Genomic DNA, 19,162 nt, shown 5'->3' with positions numbered 1-19,162 from the left:
GAGAAGATGCCGAAAGTAGAGGAAGAGTGAATAAAAGGGGGAAGAGTAAGAAGATGGAGCAAAGGAGGAGAATGAGAAAGTAGCAGTGGAGTTTAAAGAGGTAGAAAAAGGCAGAAAGAAATGGAAACGTGAGAAAGAAGTAAAGCCTTTTGAAAGACACAAAGATGAAGTGGCAGTGGAAGAATGCTAAATACTGATTTGTTTGGTATTTGTAAAATGTTTGCCACCCTTGGAGTGGCGGCCCAATTATGCTGCTTGGAAGAACCTGGGTGTGAACCCCAGTCCTCGGTGTGAAACTGTATCAAACTGATGCCTGCATCAAGGGCATCATTTGCATTATCATTTTCATACGATCACACATTTTCAAATCCTGTCAAAAATCGAATTGATAATGCAAAACCCTACTTTGCATTTTCACTTTCAAAGCCAACCTGTGAAAGGATGCAACCGTTTCAGGGGCGGTTGAAAACCAACCAAGAATTCTCAGTTGGAGGGCCCAGCTAGTGGCTTGGCAGCTAGCTAGTCCAGTAGTTCTTTGAGGCCTAGCTGTTTAATGAATCAACCCATCTACAGGAGATGGTAGTGTAGGGAACACATTTCCTACAATCCCACAGGACAATTCCGCAACATCCACCCCGCATGATGTGTAGTTCGGTTCAGCCAATCCCGTAATGGTGGGAGTAATAAACTTTCCCAGTATAAGAGCATGGCACACTCTTGGGAACCCCTTTCTCTTTCTTTCGACGCACTTCTCTTTTTGGACACTCTCTTTGGCCCTTCCCTTCACCTCATCTGGCCTCCGGCTTCCACGCCCTACTCTCGCCCTCCATCTGGCCTCCACAATGCCCCACCAGGCCTTATGGATACACCTAGTTACCATGCGGCAACTTAGTGGCCTATAGCAAGTGGAAACTGGTGTATGCGAACCGCTGCATCAGTTTACCACTACAAACTACAGCAACGAACTTTTCCTCTCGGAAACGGAACAGCGGAGCCCACAGGAAGGTCCCAGCTCTGCTCATCTGCCCAGGCCAAGCTAAGCTACGCCAGTAGCCACTCTCACAGCTACACTCCCAAGCCAGCCACCCAAGCTAGCTACTCCGACCTTTCCTTTGGGACATCACACACACATTCCTAACATACCTTATACTACTAACTTCCCGTTAGTTCAACCCCGTATATGTTCTGTTTGTGTACGTCTGTTTAATAAATCTATTTTGTCTGTTTTGGCGTCACATAGATATGAGAGCCGAGTCAAGTCAGTCTTTCAAAGAACTTCCAACCTTCAGGTTATCGGGAATCAGTAATATTGGTTATTTTAATTATTCATTATTATTTTAATTATTAAAATATTAGGTTAGATATTTCTGAGAACAGTAATTTTATGAGACTGATTACTTTTTGCAGTTATACTGCTAGTTGGTGCCCCGTTTTCGTAGAGAGTAAAATCCCTACGTTATTTAGCAGCCCATGCGTATTTCATTTAAAGGAGTGATATGGTGGTTGAATGAGACACTTACTTGTCAGTTGTCTTTGGGCAAAAACAAAACAGATGTACATACTTTTTTATTATTAAATTATTGAAATGTATTTTTAAAGGTTGAATTTTCTGAGATAAAAGCACAATTATAATGTCCTCATGAAAGCAAACTAGGCTTAGAAAAATAGGTTTACATGACTGAATAATAATAAAAATTATGCACATTCATTTTGTTGTTGCCTAAAGACGACTGGCAAGTGTCACATTCGATCACCATTTTACTCCTTTAATGCATTCTATCATATAACACTCAAGTTAACCAATGAGCTGAAAAATCCCAAGGACCAGTTTTACCAAGTGTTCAAATATTATTTTCGAAAGTACAACTGCCTGGTTTATTTTCTTTTAGACATCAAGCGACCACTGGCATGGGCAATATCAACAGGTTTTTAACTATGGGCTACAATAGCTAACTTAGGTTACAAACCTCTACCCACACTCTGTGGATCCCTAAAAGGCAGCTAGCCACAGGCTATACATGGCACCTTTTGACAAATCTAAGTTAAGTGATAGGCTAAGCACTGCGGCTCAGCTAACAATCTAAGTAATAATGCAGTTATGCTAGTTTGCTAGCTTGGCTAAGTATAAAGCTAAGCTTAAGTATTTGACACGATTGAAGATATGTATCAAAGCTCTCAAGTCTCACGCATTGGGCGTGAGACACACACATTTTAACCCGTTCACACGCTCACACACCACACCTTGTGTTTCTCACGCAGAGAAATGACCTGGATAACGCCTACCAAGTTGCGCCGCTATTTTTTATAACAATGGAACAGGTAGGAATCAAGTGGGTTCCCCACTGAGTTCAGAAGGCGCCAGCCACGCACCAGCTAATCAAATAATAAGAATATAGCTACCGAACAGCCAATCAAAAAATAGCATTGCTGTATCCGGGTAAGATTTAGATATTCCCGCTACAACAACGTTACATTCTGATTCCAATGACGACAACAGAAGAGAGGACAGCTGTCACATTGATTCACATCTCGCCGAAGTAGCTACAGACTGATCGACGTGGGAGAAGACCATATCCTATGATTACAGTTAGCCATCTCATCATTTGATTTCCATTGTGGGGAATATTGTGTCCAGGCAGCGGGTAATCAGTAATGTTAGACCAGAGTGTGTGAACTAGCCTAGCTAGCCAGTTGAATCCCTGCTAATTTCAGCAGCTATTCTGACACTTGTTTTTTAGTCTTAGTTCAGGACCCATTATTCACAAAACTTTTCCCTTAGGCTATCACTAAGAGTACTTCTAAATTGCACTAAAAGTTTTTATTTTTTTCTTAAAAGTAATTCACAAAGCAGTTGAGACCAACTTCTAGGAAGGACATTACCGACTTAAGATGAGATAAAAGCTCCGCTTTGCTTGACGGCTCATGCACGAGCTTGCTTGCATTCACCTCGCTCCGTGATAGGCTGATGAGTGATTCAAGTATGTCATTCTCGGGATATAGACCTACTCTTGGCTGTACTGTATTTTCAATTGTTATCATGAAAATACGGTCTAGGCTATGTTTGGTCTGCTTGGCTATTATGACCCTGACACACGCGCGATTTTGGCCATCGTATGTGTTCGGCGGTAGCTTTTGCGCCGATTACACATGTTGAATCGGCTGCTCGTCGGGTTTTTTCCGTTTCCCATGCCCCAAGATCCCACCACCTTTAATGTTGAGGAGTTTTGGGGGAGTATGTCCTCAACCAAGAGCAAGGTAAGAAATATTTGGCACCACATGACATACACATAATTAATTGAAATAATAAAAGCAAAGCATTTGAGTAATAGAACCATGTTGTGGGCTCCATATGGCTCTGTATAATCTGTAGGCATTACATTATAGAGTCACTGGCTAACAGACAAGCCAACTTTTCACCATTCATTTTCAAAGGGGCCTTGTTCTGATAATATCAATTTTAATAACACTGTAGCACATGAAGACCCACTTTTAGGAAAAGGCACTAGTCCATTTAAAAGTAGGATGTGTTCAAATTCCGTGAGAAACTATACAACGCTTTAAAAAGTTTGTAGAAGAAAATGATAATATTTTCACTAATGTTTTTACTAAAAACTACCAAACGGATAAACTTACTCAAAGATTTTCAAGTATATTGGTCCCAGAACGGCGATTCACGACCATGTTTATAAAAGTACGTTTACATATGAATGCTATTACCTACGTTTTGTATAGGCTCTGGAACACGAAGAGCCCACGAACAAACTTCTCTGAGCAGTATTGGTAATCCTGTTGCACAGTAAATGTGTGATCCCCATCCGTGAGCAAAAAAACTCATCTGAGCCAAGAACCAGAAGTGGTATGGTATTGAAGTAATGGCTGAGAAGCATTTTAGCTCATGACATTACGTTTCCAGTGGTGAATAGTTTGTCTTTCATAAAACAACACAGCATTACTGCATAACTAACTAGTAGAATTACAATACGCACACTAAAACTGTTGCACTTTGGCAAAAACTGTTGTATTTTATGGCCAAAAAGGTTAACGTTTTAAAACAATGTTGTGATGCCTACTTTAACTCTAACTAGAGGACTTCCTCGTCTCTCTAGCCTCTCAAGTATTCTCGAGTGAATATTTCTGAGGAAGACGGTGAAAACTCCTCTAGAGAGCATTTATATCACCGTCACCCGATTTTATATGAGTGATCATCTAAATCCATTCTCAAAATACCGTATTATTATTCAGTTTGCTTATAAATGAGGAGCAAGCCTGCTTTTGAATAATAAATAAACACTCTTATCCAGAGCGACGTACAGTTGATTAGACTAAGCAGGAAGACAATCCTCTCCTGGAGCAATGCAAGGTTAAGGGCGTTGCTCAAGGGCCCAATGGCTGTGCGGATCTTATTGTGGCTACCCTGGGATCAAAGTCATGTGCCCTAACCACTACGCTACAGGCTGCCCCATACAGTACTTTAGGTAGGTGTGAAAAAATGCTGTAAAGTAAGAATGCTTTCAAAAATAGAAATGTTAATAGTTTATTTTCCTCAATTAACAAAATGCAAAGTGAGTGAACAGAACACAAATCTAAATCAAATCAATATTTGGTGTGATCAGCAACAATAGGTACACTTGCACATAGTCAGGGAGCTAATGATCATCAATTAAATATGCAGGTTGAAACACAATCATTAACTGAAACAGAAACAGCTGTATAGGAGGGTTAAAACTGGGTGAGGAACAGCCAAACTCTGCTTCCAAGGTGAGGTTGCTGAAGACAATTTAATGTCAGAAGTCATACACCATGGCAAGCCTGAGCACAGCAACAAGACACAAGATAGTGATACTGCATGAGCAAGGTCTCTCCCAGGCAGAAATTTCAAGGCAGACAGGGGTTTCCAGATGTCCTGTCCAAACTCTGTTGAAGAAGCACAAAGAAACGGGCAACGTTGAGGACTGTAGATGCAGTGGTCTGCCAAGGAAACACATCATGCTTACTTCCCTTTGTATTCAGAAGATGTTCAGTAGTGCCATCAGCTCAGAATTGGCAGAAACCAGTGGGACCCAGGTACACCCATCTACTCTGCACAGAAGTCTGGTCAGAAGTAGTTTTCATGGAAGAATTGGGGCCAGAAAGCCATACCTCCGATGTGGAAACAAGGCCAAGCGAGTCAACTAAGCACGAAAACACAGGAACTGGGGTGCAGAAAAATGGCAGCTGGCTCTCTGGACTGATGGGTCAAAATTTGAAATATTTGGCTGTAGCAGAAGACTTTTTCAAAGGACTGGAGAGCGGTACAAGAATGAGTGTCTGCAGGCAACAGTGGAGCATGGTGGAGATTCCTTGCAAGTTTGGGGCTGTATTTCTACAAATGGAGTTGGGGATTTGGTCAGAATTAATGGTCTCCTCAATGCTGAGAAGTACAGGCAGATACTTATCCATCATGCAGTACCATCAGGCAGGCATCTGATTGGCACCAAATTTATTCTGCAGCAGGACAATGACCCCAAGCATATAGCCAATGTCATTAAGAACTATCATCAGTGTAAAGAAGAACAAGGAGTCCTGGAAGTGATGGTATGGCCCCCACAGATCCCTGATCTTAACATCATCAAGTCTGTCCGGGATTACATGAAGAGACAGAAGCATTTGAGGCTGCCTAAATCCACAGAAGAACTGTGGCTAGTTCTCCAACATGTTTGGAACAACCTACCTTCAAAGTTCCTTCAAAAAGTGTGTGCAAGTATACCTAGGATAATTGATGCTGTTTTGAAGGCAAATATTGACCAAATATTGATTTTATTTAGATTTTTCTTCTGTTCATTCACTTCTTCTGTTCATACGTTTTGTTAATTGATAAGAAATAAACTATTAACATTTCTATTTTTGAAAGCATTCCATTTAAAGCATTTTTTCACAATTGCCTAAAACTTCTGCACAGTGCTGTATATAGTATATAGTATAGACCACCCCCCCCCCCCCCCCGGCCTGTAGCTCCAGCCCAAGACCAGTCGTACAACTCCCTGCTGATTCAGCTGTAGCACCAAGGCTGTCCCCTTGACTGACAGTGCCACCCATTGGTGTTCCTGCCATCCCTCTACCTCATCTCTGCTTCAACTTTTTAATTGGACATTTATGTGCTTTTATTCATATGGTTTTATGTTTAAAACCATTCTTTCTACAAACCGGTGTCAACCAGCGGCAGATGGGTTCCCCTACTGAGTCAAGTTCTGATAGATAGATAGATAGATAGATAGATAGATAGATAGATAGATAGATAGATAGATAGATAGATAGATAGATAGATAGATAGATAGATAGATAGACAGATAGAATGATTGATTGATTGATTGATTGATTGATTGATTGATTGATAGCTCTTTCTTTATCCCCGTGGGGAAATTTCAGCCTCACAGCAGAAGAGATTAGTAGAATAAAAGGAATAAGGGAATAAATAGGGAGAACACAATAGATAGGAATACTAAAAATACCAATACAGTATTTTAAGAACAGTTATGTGTGTCAACATATGAGAGTATTAAAGTATAAAAGTGCAAGGTGTCCATAATAATAATAAATAGTCCATAATAATAAATAGTGCAAGGTGTCCATAATAATAAATAGTCCATATAGAGGTGACCAGTGTGGGCCACCATGCTGACTGGAGGAATCACCATGGCAGGCGGCATTATACAGACAAATGGCTGAGGGAATATAGGAGCGTCTGAAGCGCTCCTTCCAGCACCTCGGCAGGATGAGGCAGCTGCTCCTCAGGCCATTCAACTCCCCATAGAGGGGGTGGGTTGGGTTCCCCAGAATGGTACAGATTTTAGATCTCATCCTCCCCTCAGCCACCTCCTCCAGACTGTCAAGGCCCCTCCTACAACAGAGGCCACCTTCCTGACCAGCTTGTTCAGCTTATTAGACCCATTGCAATGCCTCGTCCCCAGCACACAAAAGCAAAAAATACTGCGCTGGCCACCACTGACTCATAAAACATGCGCAGTAGTTTATTGCAGACCTCAAAGGAAGTATAGCCTGAAGAAGTGCAGCCTGCTCTGTCCCTTTTGTAGAGTGCACCACCAGTCAGTCCAGTCCAGTTTGTTGTTGAGGTGCACCCCAAGGAACTTATAGGACTGAACCACACCCACCTCCTCTCCCTGGATGGTGATGGGTGTTGGTGGCTTCCCCTTCCGTCGAAGGTCAACCATCAGCTCTATTGTTTTGCTGATGTTCGGCTGCAGGTGGTTGTTGTTACACCAGCCGAAGAATCCAGCCACCAGACTCCTGTACTCATCCTCATTGTCCCCAGTGATGCAGCCAATGATGGACGAGTCCTCTGAGAACTTCTGCAGATGTGGAGATGCAGAGTTGAATCTGAAGTTGGCGGTGTCGAGTGTGAACAGGAATGGGGAAAGAACATTTCCCTGGGGTGCGCCCCTGTTGCATTCCAATGTGTCTTGAGTGGCAGCTCTGGAGCTGGACGAACTGTGGTTTGTGGGTGAGATAGTCTGTAATCCAGCATGTCATGGCCTGATTACCCACATTGGAATAAGATTCAGTAACTGTTAGGATTCAATGTTTTTCTTGTTGTACTCTTTTGGCGCTTTAGGTAGTGTGGCCGAGCGGTCCAAGGCGCTGGATTAAGTCTCCAGTCTCTTCGGAGGTGAGGGTTCGAATCCCTCCGCTGCCATTTTCAGCAAAAAAGCTGCAGAACGTGCTTAATGGTCAGCTTCAGGCTACACGCTGCTTCTCGGTGTTAACACAGATCTCACATTTAGAGAATGCCAGCATGTTTTTCAGTGCAGAGACAATACCAACATTTTTTGTGGCTAATTTCAACAGTTGTTGGCATAGACAGGCTAAACACTGGTTGTTCTAATTGGTTCACAAAATAATGAAATTTTCTCGCCATAAAGAAGGGTAACATTTAAATGAAAACCTCCTCTTGTCGATTTGTTTGTCTGACTAGTTGATCTGACTTACATACTGTTATTTGAAGAAGGTGAGGACATGAAATCCTGACACAAAATGGTTTCTTTTGGACGCACATTTACACAAGTAAATGGACCAGAAATACAAAGAGCTGTGAATGGTCCAGAATGTTTGAAGAGATGAACAGTCAGTGTTGCTCAATGCATTCAATGCATTTTTCACTCCAAATCAAGTGCCGGAATTATTCGTTCTCAAACCTAAAAAATATATAAAAAATCAAAGCCATCTAAATTTCAAAACATGTAGCATGTTGTCTATGAAGACAGAAATGCTCTGACACAGATGAAGTAATCTTTTACATCATTGGAATTAGCGAAACACTTTCATCACGCAATGTAAAATTGACTTTACGTAGCCAGAATAGTCCTGAAAAATGATGAAATTAAAGAAAACTGCCAGTATTCAAAGATTTTATTTTAATGCCTTGTCCTGGTTTTAGGTAGTGTGGCCGAGCGGTCCAAGGCGCTGGCTTTAGGCTCCAGCCTCTTCGGAGGCGAGGGTTCGAATCCCTCCTCTACCATTTTAACTATGAACGTGCATACTTGGGAGCTCCACGCGAAAAGCTCCTTCTAAGTGATTCAACAAAGATTTCACACGGTCAGGATGCCATCTTGTTCTTCAGTGTTCAGACAACGGCAACACCCATAAAAGCTACCCACATTGGAATAAGATTCAGTAACTGTTAGGATTCAATGTTTTTCTTGTTGTACTCTTTTGGCGCTTTAGGTAGTGTGGCCGAGCGGTCCAAGGCGCTGGATTAAGTCTCCAGTCTCTTCGGAGGTGAGGGTTCGAATCCCTCCGCTGCCGTTTTCAGCAAAAAAGCTGCAGAACGTGCTTAATGGTCAGCTTCAGGCTACACGCTGCTTCTCGGTGTTAACACAGATCTCACATTTAGAGAATGCCAGCATGTTTTTCAGTGCAGAGACAATACCAACATTTTTTGTGGCTAATTTCAACAGTTGTTGGCATAGACAGGCTAAACACTGGTTGTTCTAATTGGTTCACAAAATAATGAAATTTTCTCGCCATAAAGAAGGGTAACATTTAAATGAAAACCTCCTCTTGTCGATTTGTTTGTCTGACTAGTTGATCTGACTTACATACTGTTATTTGAAGAAGGTGAGGACATGAAATCCTGACACAAAATGGTTTCTTTTGGACGCACATTTACACAAGTAAATGGACCAGAAATACAAAGAGCTGTGAATGGTCCAGAATGTTTGAAGAGATGAACAGTCAGTGTTGCTCAATGCATTCAATGCATTTTTCACTCCAAATCAAGTGCCGGAATTATTCGTTCTCAAACCTAAAAAATATATAAAAAATCAAAGCCATCTAAATTTCAAAACATGTAGCATGTTGTCTATGAAGACAGAAATGCTCTGACACAGATGAAGTAATCTTTTACATCATTGGAATTAGCAAAACACTTTCATCACGCAATGTAAAATTGACTTTACGTAGCCAGAATAGTCCTGAAAAATGATGAAATTAAAGAAAACTGCCAGTATTCAAAGATTTTATTTTAATGCCTTGTCCTGGTTTTAGGTAGTGTGGCCGAGCGGTCCAAGGCGCTGGCTTTAGGCTCCAGCCTCTTCGGAGGCGAGGGTTCGAATCCCTCCTCTACCATTTTAACTATGAACGTGCATACTTGGGAGCTCCACGCGAAAAGCTCCTTCTAAGTGATTCAACAAAGATTTCACACGGTCAGGATGCCATCTTGTTCTTCAGTGTTCAGACAACGGCAACACCCATAAAAGCTGCCCACATTGGAATAAGATTCAGTAACTGTTAGGATTCAATGTTTTTCTTGTTGTACTCTTTTGGCGCTTTAGGTAGTGTGGCCGAGCGGTCCAAGGCGCTGGATTAAGTCTTCAGTCTCTTCGGAGGTGAGGGTTCGAATCCCTCCGCTGCCATTTTCAGCAAAAAAGCTGCAGAACGTGCTTAATGGTCAGCTTCAGGCTACACGCTGCTTCTCGGTGTTAACACAGATCTCACATTTAGAGAATGCCAGCATGTTTTTCAGTGCAGAGACAATACCAACATTTTTTGTGGCTAATTTCAACAGTTGTTGGCATAGACAGGCTAAACACTGGTTGTTCTAATTGGTTCACAAAATAATGAAATTTTCTCGCCATAAAGAAGGGTAACATTTAAATGAAAACCTCCTCTTGTCGATTTGTTTGTCTGACTAGTTGATCTGACTTACATACTGTTATTTGAAGAAGGTGAGGACATGAAATCCTGACACAAAATGGTTTCTTTTGGACGCACATTTACACAAGTAAATGGACCAGAAATACAAAGAGCTGTGAATGGTCCAGAATGTTTGAAGAGATGAACAGTCAGTGTTGCTCAATGCATTCAATGCATTTTTCACTCCAAATCAAGTGCCGGAATTATTCGTTCTCAAACCTAAAAAATATATAAAAAATCAAAGCCATCTAAATTTCAAAACATGTAGCATGTTGTCTATGAAGACAGAAATGCTCTGACACAGATGAAGTAATCTTTTACATCATTGGAATTAGCAAAACACTTTCATCACGCAATGTAAAATTGACTTTACGTAGCCAGAATAGTCCTGAAAAATGATGAAATTAAAGAAAACTGCCAGTATTCAAAGATTTTATTTTAATGGCTTGTCCTGGTTTTAGGTAGTGTGGCCGAGCGGTCCAAGGCGCTGGCTTTAGGCTCCAGCCTCTTCGGAGGCGAGTGTTCGAATCCCTCCTCTACCATTTTAACTATGAACGTGCATACTTGGGAGCTCCACGCGAAAAGCTCCTTCTAAGTGATTCAACAAAGATTTCACACGGTCAGGATGCCATCTTGTTCTTCAGTGTTCAGACAACGGCAACACCCATAAAAGCTACCCACATTGGAATAAGATTCAGTAACTGTTAGGATTCAATGTTTTTCTTGTTGTACTCTTTTGGCGCTTTAGGTAGTGTGGCCGAGCGGTCCAAGGCGCTGGATTAAGTCTCCAGTCTCTTCGGAGGTGAGGGTTCGAATCCCTCCGCTGCCATTTTCAGCAAAAAAGCTGCAGAACGTGCTTAATGGTCAGCTTCAGGCTACACGCTGCTTCTCGGTGTTAACACAGATCTCACATTTAGAGAATGCCAGCATGTTTTTCAGTGCAGAGACAATACCAACATTTTTTGTGGCTAATTTCAACAGTTGTTGGCATAGACAGGCTAAACACTGGTTGTTCTAATTGGTTCACAAAATAATGAAATTTTCTCGCCATAAAGAAGGGTAACATTTAAATGAAAACCTCCTCTTGTCGATTTGTTTGTCTGACTAGTTGATCTGACTTACATACTGTTATTTGAAGAAGGTGAGGACATGAAATCCTGACACAAAATGGTTTCTTTTGGACGCACATTTACACAAGTAAATGGACCAGAAATACAAAGAGCTGTGAATGGTCCAGAATGTTTGAAGAGATGAACAGTCAGTGTTGCTCAATGCATTCAATGCATTTTTCACTCCAAATCAAGTGCCGGAATTATTCGTTCTCAAACCTAAAAAATATATAAAAAATCAAAGCCGTCTAAATTTCAAAACATGTAGCATGTTGTCTATGAAGACAGAAATGCTCTGACACAGATCAAGTAATCCGTTACATCATTGGAATTAGCAAAACACTTTCATCACACAATGTAAAATTGATTTTACGTAGCCAGAATAGTCCTGAAAAATGATGAAATTAAAGAAAACTGCCAGTATTCAAAGATTTTCTTTTAATCCCTTATTCTGCTTTTAGGTAGCTTGGCCGAGCGGTCCAAAGCGCTGGCTTTAGGCTCCAGTCTCTTCAGAGGCGAGGGTTCGAATCCCTGCGCTGCCTTTTTAACTACGAACGTGCATACTTGGGAGCTCCACGCGAAAAGCTCCTTCTAAGTGAATCAACAAAGATTTCACACGGTCAGGATGCCATCTTGTTCTTCAGTGTTCAGACAACGGCAACACCCATAAAAACTACCCACATTTGAATAAGATTCAGTAACTGTTAGGATTGAATGTTTTTCTTGTTGTGCTATGCATGTGCTTTAGGTATCGTGGCCGAGCGGTCCAAGGCGCTGGATTAAGGCTCCAGTCTCTTCGGAGGCGAGGGTTGGAATCCCTCCACTGCCATTTTCAGCAAAAAAGCTGCAAAACGTGCTTAATGGTCAGCTCCATGCTACACCCTGATTCTCACGGTATTACCACAGATCTCACATTGAGAGAATGCCAGCATGTTTTTCAGTGCAGAGACAATACCAACAATTGTTGTGGCTAATTTCAACAGTTGTTGGCATAGACAGGCTAAACACTGGTTGTTCTAATTGGTTCACAAAATAATGAAATTTTCTCGCCATAAAGAAGGGTAACATTTAAATGAAAACCTCCTCTTGTCGATTTGTTTGTCTGACTAGTTGATCTGACTTACATACTGTTATTTGAAGAAGGTGAGGACATGAAATCCTGACACAAAATGGTTTCTTTTGGACGCACATTTACACAAGTAAATGGACCAGAAATACAAAGAGCTGTGAATGGTCCAGAATGTTTGAAGAGATGAACAGTCAGTGTTGCTCAATGCATTCAATGCATTTTTCACTCCAAATCAAGTGCCGGAATTATTCGTTCTCAAACCTAAAAAATATATAAAAAATCAAAGCCGTCTAAATTTCAAAACATGTAGCATGTTGTCTATGAAGACAGAAATGCTCTGACACAGATCAAGTAATCCTTTACATCATTGGAATTAGCAAAACACTTTCATCACACAATGTAAAATTGACTTTACGTAGCCAGAATAGTCCTGACAAATGATGAAATTAAAGAAAACTGGCAGTATTCAAAGATTTTCTTTCAATGCCTGGCCCTGGGTTCAGGTGGCGTGGCCGAGCGGTCCAAGGCGCTGAATTTAGGCTCCAGTCTCTTCGGAGGCGACGGTTCGAATCCCTCAGCTGCCATTTTAACTACGAACGTGCATACTTGGGAGCTCCACGCGAAAAGCTCCTTCTAAGTGAATCAACAAAGATTTCACACGGTCAGGATGCCATCTTGTTCTTCAGTGTTCAGACAACGGCAACACCCATAAAAACTACCCACATTTGAAAAATATTCAGTAACTGTTAGGATTCAATGTTTTTCTTGTTGTGCCACCCTTGTGCTTTAGGTAGCGTGGCCGAGCGGTCCAAGGTGCTGGATTAAGGCTCCAGTCTCTTCGGAGGCGAGGGTTCGAATCCCTCTGCTGCCATTTTCAGCAAAAAAGCTGCAAAACGTGCTTAATGGTCAGCTTCAGGCTACACCCTGGTTCTCACGGTATTACCACAGATCTCACATTGAGAGAATGCCAGCATGTTTTTCAGTGCAGAGACAATACCAACAATTTTTGTGGCTAATTTCAACAGTTGTTGGCATAGACAGGCTAAACACTGGTTGTTCTAATTGGTTCACAAAATAATGAAATTTTCTCGCCATAAAGAAGGGTAACATTTAAATGAAAACCTCCTCTTGTCGATTTGTTTGTCTGACTAGTTGATCTGACTTACATACTGTTATTTGAAGAAGGTGAGGACATGAAATCCTGACACAAAATGGTTTCTTTTGGACGCACATTTACACAAGTAAATGGACCAGAAATACAAAGAGCTGTGAATGGTCCAGAATGTTTGAAGAGATGAACAGTCAGTGTTGCTCAATGCATTCAATACATTTTTCACTCCAAATCAAATGCCGGAATTATTCGTTCTCAAACCTAAAAAATATATAAAAAATCAAAGCCGTCTAAATTTCAAAACATGTAGCATGTTGTCTATGAAGACAGAAATGCTCTGTCACAGATCAAGTAATCCTTTACATCATTGGAATTAGCAAAACACTTTCATCACACAATGTAAAATTGACTTTACGTAGCCAGAATAGTCCTGAAAAATGATGAAATTAAAGAAAACTGCCAGTATTCAAAGATTTTCTTTTAATTCTTTGTCCTGGTTTTAGGTAGCCTGGCTGAGCGGTCCAAGGCGCTGGATTTAGGCTCCAATCTCTTCGGAGGCGAGGGTTCGAATCCCTCCGCTGCCATTTTAACTACGAACGTGCATACTTGGGAGCTCTACGCGAAAAGCTCCTTCTAAGTGATTCAACAAAGATTTCACACGGTCAGGATGCCATCTTGTTTTTCAGTGTTCAGACAACGGCAACACCCATAAAGCTACCCACATTTGAATAAGATTCAGTAACTGTCAGGATTCAATGTTTTTCTTGTTGTGTTGTTAGCGTGCTTTAGGTAGCGTGGCCGAGCGGTCCAAGGCGCTGCATTAAGGCTCCAGTCTCTTCGGAAGCGAGGGTTCGAATCCCTCCGCTGCCATTTTCAGCAAAAAAGCTGCAAAACGTGCTTAATGGTCAGCTTCATGCTACACCCTGGTTCTCACGGTATTACCACAGATCTCACATTGAGAGAATGCCAGCATGTTTTTCAGTGCAGAGACAATACCAACAATTGTTGTGGCTAATTTCAACAGTTGTTGGCATAGACAGGCTAAACACTGGTTGTTCTAATTGGTTCACAAAATAATGAAATTTTCTCGCCATAAAGAAGGGTAACATTTAAATGAAAACCTCCTCTTGTCGATTTGTTTGTCTGACTAGTTGATCTGACTTACATACTGTTATTTGAAGAAGGTGAGGACATGAAATCCTGACACAAAATGGTTTCTTTTGGACGCACATTTACACAAGTAAATGGACCAGAAATACAAAGAGCTGTGAATGGTCCAGAATGTTTGAAGAGATGAACAGTCAGTGTTGCTCAATGCATTCAATGCATTTTTCACTCCAAATCAAGTGCCGGAATTATTCGTTCTCAAACCTAAAAAATATATAAAAAATCAAAGCCATCTCAATTTCAAAACATGTAGCATGTTGTCTATGAAGACAGAAATGCTCTGACACAGATCAAGTAATCCTTTACATCATTGGAATTAGCAAAACACTTTCATCACACAATGTAAAATTGACTTTACGTAGCCAGAAAAGTCCTGAAAAATGATGAAATTAAAGAAAACTGCCAGTATTCAAAGATTTTCTTTTAATGCTTTGTCCTGGTTTTAGGTAGCGTGGCCGAGCGGTCCAAGGCGCTGGATTTAGGCTCCAGTCTCTTCGGAGGCGAGGGTTCGAATCCCTCCGCTGCCATTTTAACTACGAACGTGCATACTTGGGAGCTCCACGCGAAAAGCTCCTTCTGAGTGATTCAACAAAGATTTCACACGGTCAGGATGCCATCTTGTTCTTCAGTGTTCAGACAACGGCAACACCCATAAAGCTACCCACATTTTAATCAGATTCAGTAACTGTCAGGATTCAATGTTTTTCTTGTTGTGTGGTTAGTGTGCTTTTGGTAGCGTGGCCTGAGCGGTCCAAGGCGCTGGATTAAGGCTCCAGTCTCTTCGGAAGCGAGGGTTCGAATCCCTCCGCTGCCATTTACAGCAAAAAAGCTGCAAAACGTGCTTAATGGTCAGCTTCATGCTACACCCTGGTTCTCACGGTATTACCACAGATCTCACATTGAGAGAATGCCAGCATGTTTTTCAGTGCAGAGACAATACCAACAATTTTTGTGGCTAATTTCAACAGTTGTTGGCATAGACAGGCTAAACACTGGTTGTTCTAATTGGTTCACAAAATAATGAAATTTTCTCGCCATAAAGAAGGGTAACATTTAAATGAAAACCTCCTCTTGTCGATTTGTTTGTCTGACTAGTTGATCTGACTTACATACTGTTATTTGAAGAAGGTGAGGACATGAAATCCTGACACAAAATGGTTTCTTTTGGACGCACATTTACACAAGTAAATGGACCAGAAATACAAAGAGCTGTGAATGGTCCAGAATGTTTGAAGAGATGAACAGTCAGTGTTGCTCAATGCATTCAATGCATTTTTCATTCCAAATCAAGTGCCGGAATTATTCGTTCTCAAACCTAAAAAATATAGAAAAAATCAAAGCCGTCTAAATTTCAAAACATGTAGCATGTTGTCTATGAAGACAGAAATGCTCTGACACAGATCAAGTAATCCTTTACATCATTGGAATTAGCAAAACACTTTCATCACACAATTTCAAATTGACTTTACGTAGCCAGAATAGTCCTGAAAAATGATGAAATTAAAGAAAACTGCCAGTATTCAAAGATTTTCTTTTAATGCCTTGTCCTGGTTTTAGGTAGCGTGGCCGAGCGGTCCAAGGCGCTGGATTTAGGCTCTAGTCTCTTCGGAGGCGAGGGTTCGAATCCCTCCGCTGCCATTTTAACTACGAACGTGCATACTTGGGAGCTCCACGCAAAAAGCTCCTTCTGAGTGATTCAACAAAGATTTCACAAGGTCAGGATGCCATCTTGTTCTTCAGTCTTCAGACAATGGCAACACCCATAAAAGCTACCCACATTTGAACAAGATTCAGTAACTGTTAGGATTCAACGTTTTTCTTGTTGTGCTGTTAGCGAGGTTTAGGTTGCGTGGCCGAGCGGTCCAAGGCGCTGGATTAAGGCTCCAGTCTCTTCGGAAGGAATGTTTCGAATCCCTCCGCTGCCATTTTCAGCAAAAAAGTTGCAAAACGTGCTTAATGGTCAGCTTCATGCTACACCCTGGTTCTCACGGTATTACCACAGATCTCACATTGAGAATACGCGAAAAGCTCCTTCTAAGTGATTCAACAAAGATTTCACACAGTCAGGATGCCATCTTGTTCTTCAGTGTTCAGACAACGGCAACACCCATAAAAACTACCCACATTTGAATAAGATTCAGTAACTGTTAGGATTCAATGTTTTTCTTGTTGTGCTGTCAGTTGCTTTAGGTAGCGTGGCCGAGCGGTCCAAGGCGCTGGATTAAGGCTCCAGTCTCTTCGGAAGCGAGGGTTCGAATCCCTCCGCTGCCATTTACAGCAAAAAAGCTGCAAAACGTGCTTAATGGTCAGCTTCATGCTACACCCTGGTTCTCACGGTATTACCACAGATCTCACATTGAGAGAATGCCAGCATGTTTTTCAGTGCAGAGACAATACCAACAATTTTTGTGGCTAATTTCAACAGTTGTTGGCATAGACAGGCTAAACACTGGTTGTTCTAATTGGTTCACAAAATAATGAAATTTTCTCGCCATAAAGAAGGGTAACATTTAAATGAAAACCTCCTCTTGTCGATTTGTTTGTCTGACTAGTTGATCTGACTTACATACTGTTATTTGAAGAAGGTGAGGACATGAAATCCTGACACAAAATGGTTTCTTTTGGACGCACATTTACACAAGTAAATGGACCAGAAATACAAAGAGCTGTGAATGGTCCAGAATGTTTGAAGAGATGAACAGTCAGTGTTGCTCAATGCATTCAATGCATTTTTCACTCCAAATCAAGTGCCGGAATTATTCGTTCTCAAACCTAAAAAATATATAAAAAATCAAAGCCGTCTAAATTTCAAAACATGTAGCATGTTGTCTATGAAGACAGAAATGCTCTGACACAGATCAAGTAATCCTTTACATCATTGGAATTAGCAAAACACTTTCATCACACAATGTAAAATTGACTTTACGTAGCCAGAAAAGTCCTGAAAAATGATGAAATTAAAGAAAACTGCCAGTATTCAAAGATTTTCTTTTAATGCTTTGTCCTGGTTTTAGGTAGCGTGGCCGAGCGGTCCAAGGCGCTGGATTTAGGCTCCAGTCTCTTCGGAGGCGAGGGTTCGAATCCCTCCGCTGCCATTTTAACTACGAACGTGCATACTTGGGAGCTCCACGCGAAAAGCTCCTTCTGAGTGATTCAACAAAGATTTCACACGGTCAGGATGCCATCTTGTTCTTCAGTGTTCAGACAACGGCAACACCCATAAAGCTACCCACATTTTAATCAGATTCAGTAACTGTCAGGATTCAATGTTTTTCTTGTTGTGTGGTTAGTGTGCTTTTGGTAGCGTGGCCTGAGCGGTCCAAGGCGCTGGATTAAGGCTCCAGTCTCTTCGGAAGCGAGGGTTCGAATCCCTCCGCTGCCATTTACAGCAAAAAAGCTGCAAAACGTGCTTAATGGTCAGCTTCATGCTACACCCTGGTTCTCACGGTATTACCACAGATCTCACATTGAGAGAATGCCAGCATGTTTTTCAGTGCAGAGACAATACCAACAATTTTTGTGGCTAATTTCAACAGTTGTTGGCATAGACAGGCTAAACACTGGTTGTTCTAATTGGTTCACAAAATAATGAAATTTTCTCGCCATAAAGAAGGGTAACATTTAAATGAAAACCTCCTCTTGTCGATTTGTTTGTCTGACTAGTTGATCTGACTTACATACTGTTATTTGAAGAAGGTGAGGACATGAAATCCTGACACAAAATGGTTTCTTTTGGACGCACATTTACACAAGTAAATGGACCAGAAATACAAAGAGCTGTGAATGGTCCAGAATGTTTGAAGAGATGAACAGTCAGTGTTGCTCAATGCATTCAATGCATTTTTCATTCCAAATCAAGTGCCGGAATTATTCGTTCTCAAACCTAAAAAATATAGAAAAAATCAAAGCCGTCTAAATTTCAAAACATGTAGCATGTTGTCTATGAAGACAGAAATGCTCTGACACAGATCAAGTAATCCTTTACATCATTGGAATTAGCAAAACACTTTCATCACACAATTTCAAATTGACTTTACGTAGCCAGAATAGTCCTGAAAAATGATGAAATTAAAGAAAACTGCCAGTATTCAAAGATTTTCTTTTAATGCCTTGTCCTGGTTTTAGGTAGCGTGGCCGAGCGGTCCAAGGCGCTGGATTTAGGCTCTAGTCTCTTCGGAGGCGATGGTTCGAATCCCTCCGCTGCCATTTTAACTACGAACGTGCATACTTGGGAGCTCCACGCAAAAAGCTCCTTCTGAGTGATTCAACAAAGATTTCACAAGGTCAGGATGCCATCTTGTTCTTCAGTCTTCAGACAATGGCAACACCCATAAAAGCTACCCACATTTGAACAAGATTCAGTAACTGTTAGGATTCAACGTTTTTCTTGTTGTGCTGTTAGCGAGGTTTAGGTTGCGTGGCCGAGCGGTCCAAGGCGCTGGATTAAGGCTCCAGTCTCTTCGGAAGGAATGTTTCGAATCCCTCCGCTGCCATTTTCAGCAAAAAAGTTGCAAAACG

General features: G+C 41.3%; 11 non-coding genes across 11 annotated transcripts; all 11 read left to right on the top strand.

Moving 5' to 3' along the window:
* Positions 1-7,608: 7,608 nt before the first annotated feature.
* Positions 7,609-7,690, top strand: trnal-aag (transfer RNA leucine (anticodon AAG)). The gene has a single exon. It is a non-coding gene; the product is annotated as a tRNA-Leu (tRNA).
* Positions 7,691-8,430: 740 nt separating this feature from the next.
* Positions 8,431-8,512, top strand: trnal-uag (transfer RNA leucine (anticodon UAG)). Its single transcript has one exon. It is a non-coding gene; the product is annotated as a tRNA-Leu (tRNA).
* A 205-nt stretch (positions 8,513-8,717) lies between these two features.
* trnal-aag (transfer RNA leucine (anticodon AAG)) lies at positions 8,718-8,799 on the top strand. The gene has a single exon. It is a non-coding gene; the product is annotated as a tRNA-Leu (tRNA).
* Positions 8,800-9,539: 740 nt separating this feature from the next.
* On the top strand, positions 9,540-9,621 carry trnal-uag (transfer RNA leucine (anticodon UAG)). The gene has a single exon. It is a non-coding gene; the product is annotated as a tRNA-Leu (tRNA).
* Positions 9,622-10,935: 1,314 nt separating this feature from the next.
* trnal-aag (transfer RNA leucine (anticodon AAG)) lies at positions 10,936-11,017 on the top strand. The gene has a single exon. It is a non-coding gene; the product is annotated as a tRNA-Leu (tRNA).
* A 2,138-nt stretch (positions 11,018-13,155) lies between these two features.
* Positions 13,156-13,237, top strand: trnal-aag (transfer RNA leucine (anticodon AAG)). The gene has a single exon. It is a non-coding gene; the product is annotated as a tRNA-Leu (tRNA).
* Positions 13,238-15,089: 1,852 nt separating this feature from the next.
* Positions 15,090-15,171, top strand: trnal-uag (transfer RNA leucine (anticodon UAG)). Its single transcript has one exon. It is a non-coding gene; the product is annotated as a tRNA-Leu (tRNA).
* Positions 15,172-16,200: 1,029 nt separating this feature from the next.
* On the top strand, positions 16,201-16,282 carry trnal-uag (transfer RNA leucine (anticodon UAG)). Its single transcript has one exon. It is a non-coding gene; the product is annotated as a tRNA-Leu (tRNA).
* Positions 16,283-16,833: 551 nt separating this feature from the next.
* On the top strand, positions 16,834-16,915 carry trnal-aag (transfer RNA leucine (anticodon AAG)). The gene has a single exon. It is a non-coding gene; the product is annotated as a tRNA-Leu (tRNA).
* Positions 16,916-17,657: 742 nt separating this feature from the next.
* On the top strand, positions 17,658-17,739 carry trnal-uag (transfer RNA leucine (anticodon UAG)). Its single transcript has one exon. It is a non-coding gene; the product is annotated as a tRNA-Leu (tRNA).
* A 1,029-nt stretch (positions 17,740-18,768) lies between these two features.
* On the top strand, positions 18,769-18,850 carry trnal-uag (transfer RNA leucine (anticodon UAG)). Its single transcript has one exon. It is a non-coding gene; the product is annotated as a tRNA-Leu (tRNA).
* The last annotated feature ends 312 nt before the right edge of the window (positions 18,851-19,162 follow it).

The sequence above is a fragment of the Conger conger genome, chromosome 15 (assembly GCF_963514075.1).
Source record: "Conger conger chromosome 15, fConCon1.1, whole genome shotgun sequence".
Lineage (NCBI taxonomy): Eukaryota > Metazoa > Chordata > Actinopteri > Anguilliformes > Congridae > Conger > Conger conger.
Note: the sequence above shows the minus strand (reverse complement) of the source record. Positions and strands in the feature narration are given on the sequence as shown.